Genomic DNA, 4,909 nt, shown 5'->3' on the forward strand with positions numbered 1-4,909 from the left:
GTCAACCTGCCAACAGGTCCCTATATCAGTCTTAAGAACCACTGGAATGTCTGCTTTATTCTGCACAAGGTTCAAGTTTTAAAGGTTAAGGAAGAGGAGGGCAGGAGGGCATCTTAATCGCAGTCCCCTCACCTGCTACAGACACTGTAATTGGCTAGAAGGCACATCTATTTCCCTTGACTTTCTAGTCAAGTCAGAGATCATGGTCCAGGTAGGGCTGGAAGCCGTGCCCCAGGTCATGGCCAGGTAAGCTCTAAGCCATGCCCACCAGGTAGCAGAGAGACCCTGCAGCAATTGCCCACAGGGAAGGATCCCGGTTTCTTGAGTCACCAGGCGGAGTGACTTTATGATACTCTCCTATCAACCACAGGCGTCCACCTCTGTTAAGTGAAGGGTCAGTGGGGACAAATATCTGTTGGGTTAAGACATTGAGGTGTGCAGCAATTAACATTTCTTTGTATCATTGCCTAGTTCCTCAAAAAGTGCTCTATGAACGGAGGTGACTCATGAATGCTTTGTTATTAGTCAACAACAGTTAGTATAGAAATGTAAGTAAGAACTGAACAGCTGTTATCATGGAAGGCCACTATTCCATCTATGTATGTGATGATTGAAACTGTTGAACAACCAGTTAAAAACAGATACATTCAGATGGCGGATTGCATAATGCAGTGAATAGGATCACAAATTGTTTTTCATATATGGGAAGTAAAGAAAAAAGCTCACGGCAGTGATGAGAGAAGCCCTGGGCTAGCTGACCAGCTGAATACCACTGCTGCGAGCCACCAGGCCTGCCTGCTTGGCCAGCTGTATTAGCCACTGCTGTGAGAAAGCCTGCCACTCCTACCTGCCCAGTGCTGACTGAACATGTCAGCATCCCCGAGGTCCTCGCCTTAACTCAGGTGCAAGTCTCTCTCAAGAACTCTGGTGGAGCACCCTCCACTTTGCTTTCGATTCTGGCCCCTAGCTTGTCACCAGGCTGATTCCTCCGCATAGAAATCTGACCAGAGCCTGCCCTACTTGGAAACCTTCCCTTGCTTCCAAAATCACTTTGATTTGTGATCATATAGTAACTAACATTTTATCATTATCTTCTTCTGCTCTCTCTCTGTCTTGCAAATTACACTCCAGTGGCAGGTGGCATTCCTGTCAACCTTATTATTAGTTCTTATTTCTGCCCCGAATCTCTTCCTGTCTTCCCCGCCACTGCCTCCTCTCCCAGAACTCAATGGGGGTTGGGGGGGACCTCCCATTTTTAAAAAGCAAGCTGAAGCTTCCAGAAATCCTATCTTGAGTAATTTCCCCCTTGTGGGATTAAGCTTTTTTTTTTTTTAAATGCTACTCTTACGCATCATCTATCCTTCTCAGTTTAATTATTCTTTATCTCACTCTGATAAGCTTTATTACCACAGCAATGAGCAGGGGCTGTGGCCCACAGAGGGTCACCTGTAAATGTGCAACCAATGAGTGGATGCATGAGTAAGTGAACACTATCATAAATAACTTGGCTGATCAAGTGACTTGCCTCAGCCTTCACTCTTCTTATTTAACCTTTCCAGCTTGCCTTCTCGCAACTTCGTTCCAATTTGTAATGTAAATGTGGTACAAGCTAGTATTGTTAAGATAGAAGAAAGAAGTGTACAGCTAATGGGATCAGCTCCGTCTGCCACATTTTCATGCTTTGAATGTATGAGGGCTTTCAGTATGGTGTTTAGGTGTTTGAAAAATCTGCATGACCAAACAGTCCCACCGTTAGTAAATTTCTTGGTAACATAGCCTTCTCCCTTCTCCAAAAATAGAATCTACCCAGAGGAGGAAATGAGGCTGGTGTCTACCAGCCAGTTGAACAACTAGGTGACAGCTCCACCTGAATTTCATGTGTTCTCTTTACTGTACAACCCAAAGCCACCTCCTCACAGCCTTCTGCAAATGGCTTTATACTCCTCAAGTTAAACAAATGTCTATCAATCCCTGCACATATGCTGGGACTAAACTCAAGCATAAAAATGAATATGTTTTGGAATCAAGAAAGCAAGGTGTGGTCTGAGTCTGAAAAGCAATTCAGACACACATTTCAAAAGACAAGGGGTGATGGTATTTGCTGAAGAACAAAGGAGTGAGTGGTCAGGAACATATATCTATACATCGTGTTTTAAATATTTAGATTAGGTACCACGTGCCATCCAGGTGCTTTGATTCTACAGGGGCTGGTTTACCTCAGCAACAAACCCTCTGATTCTCAAATTAGAGGGTGCTTGCATAGTGTCTGAGACCAATTCTGTGTAAATCACACACACACACACACACACACACACACACACACACTGTACATACACACACTGGTACAATTTTTTTTAGTTTGGTGAATAGTTTTAAATGAAGACAAAATTTATTTAAGTGCCTATACATATCCACAGAACCTTGTATTTTTTATTTGAGAAAATTTACCATTTCCAAAAAATAAGGAGGCTGACCTTATTCCTCAATTCTTTCCTTGTAAGGAAGGTGAGTTCTTTATCAGTCAGAACTGGTGCTTGGTAAGAAGGCACACAATTCGTAATACCTTACCAGCTAAAAACTGAAAGTTATTTACAGTCGTGATATCATTTGGATTTAAAACAGTTTATAAGGAAGGCCCTAAAAAAACTCTATTTCCTTTTGAGATGTTTAGGTAAAATATATTGAAATAATCAAATTGACCCCTTACCAATCTCCCTGTGGCATCTCTATTGGAAACAGTAATCTCCATATGACTCCACGTGAGTCATTGACTAATGAGTAAACATCAAATTTATCAGTTGCCAACATGGGTTACAACGATCCTGGGTAAATACAGAGGCCATGAGTAATATGCTTTGTGTGGCAAACACTTGCATTCGGTTTGAGACTATCACTACATTGTGTTGCACACAAGGATATGTAAAGAAAAAGCATCAACAAACCACTTAGCTTTAGAGGTCAGACAAAATTGGGCATGTTCAGGGTGTGGTCACAGACACAGTTGTTTATCTCATAAAAGTGAGACTTAGTGAGAACAAAAAAAGAAGGTTTTGCCATCTACCTTTTCTATTTAATTATTGCTATTTAAAAGGCAGAGAAAGAGACAGACACACAGAGAGAGATCTTTCATCACCAAAAGATGGGGGACTGGGCCTGGCTAAAGCCAGGAACTCAACAGAGGTCTCCCACATGGGTGTCAGGGTCTCAGTGACTTAAGCCTGTTCCCCTGCAGGTTCACATTAGTAGGAAGTTGGAACTGGAAGCAGAACTAGGACTCAAACCAAGGCTGCCTGATAAGGGATGCAGATGTCCCAAGTGTTGTTTCAATTCTGTGTTGAATACGCATCCCCACCTTTCCTGTTTAATCATTGCTTGCGTTTTGCAGATACTGTTTGTGCATGCCCAACAATGCTTGTCTCTTCCCGTGCCTAAATACAGAATTAACGAGAAGACAGCAGAAAGTTGAACTTGCTCTGCGGTGCAGACTGACCAGATGGTATTCAGAGTCCTGGTAGTGTTCGAGAGCCCTGTCTGCAGGTGGATGGTACCCCCAGAGCATCTGATCTGCTGTGTTCATTACCTGCAAGGCTTGTGGTTTTTGTGTGTATTGGCTCTAATACTAGACTCTTGGAGTTCAAATTCTAGCTCCATTACTTACCAGATGAGGGTCTTACAGTAACTTACTTAATCTCAGTTTTCTTGTCCACACAGTAGGCAAACGTGAGTTCTTAATTATAACTTGGCTTTGACTATGACTGAACACAAAGCAAGTACTGTGGAAGGGTTGGCCGTGTGGGTGTTATTGCTATCATTACCATTTATTATTCAAGACAAAGGGTAGTTTCCCTACAGTGTACTCTCCCAAACAACCCCAGGCAAATTTTGGGTGAAGTAAACAGATAGTTGGGAGATATAAAGTAATAAAGCAGGGAAAACAATAAAGGTGTCTGGGGAACCAAATGATGGAGGACAGGTATCCAGTTGAGGCTTTCTCGGTTTTTCTCCAATCCAGAGGCAGAAACAAGGGTCTGAACGTGGTAAGGAAAGTCCACACAGATGCAGGGCTAGTGACTAAAAAGCCCATCTCCTAACCTGGAGGAGCTGGGCTTGGTTCCTGAGTCCAGTTCTAGATTCTGCGTTCCTGTTAATGCAGACCATGGACAAGATGGGTGCTGAGTCAGCTATCTGGGTTCCTGTCACTCACCAGGGATACCTGGCCCATGTGGCTTTGGCCTGGCCCGGTTCTAGCCATCACAGGCATCTGGGTAAGTAAACTAGCAGATGGGAGCTCTCTCTGCTTTTCCAACTCTGTCTCTCTGCCTGCTAAATAAAAGATTTTTAAAAAGAAAGGGTATGTACAGTTAGGTGTCACTTAAGGGCAGGGAAACATTCTGAGCAAATCATCAGTAGGGGCTTTCACCATCTGGAAACAGCGAGTGTACTGGCACAAACTAAGATGGGTATGACATCACCAATGATACAGTCCTTCAGTGTCACTGTCTTAGATGCTGCTTAGCATCGACTGAAGTGTTACGTGCCATATCGCTGAAAATACATGTAGTAGAATCTGAGGTTAAGCATTAAGTTGCACAATTACCTTACACTGTCATTACAAAAAATCCTGTGTTTCTGTTTCCTCGTTATAGCAACAGAAGCAGATAGACGTGAAATCAAGGGGAGGGATGCGGCTCTTTCTTACCCCAAAAAGCATTCAGTATAAATTTGATATATGCATGTATGAATAAATTCCACTGTACTCATATTCAAACCTTCTGGTGTGTACTGCCTCTGCTTTATTTCAACTCATTTTTACAGACTTTTAAGACACAGCTATAAATCACCAGGTGCTTGTAGGATGGTGGCTACACAGACGAGCATGACAAAAATCTGTGCTTGTAAAGAATTCACA

This window comes from Ochotona princeps, chromosome 1, assembly GCF_030435755.1.
Source record: "Ochotona princeps isolate mOchPri1 chromosome 1, mOchPri1.hap1, whole genome shotgun sequence".
Taxonomy (NCBI): domain Eukaryota; kingdom Metazoa; phylum Chordata; class Mammalia; order Lagomorpha; family Ochotonidae; genus Ochotona; species Ochotona princeps.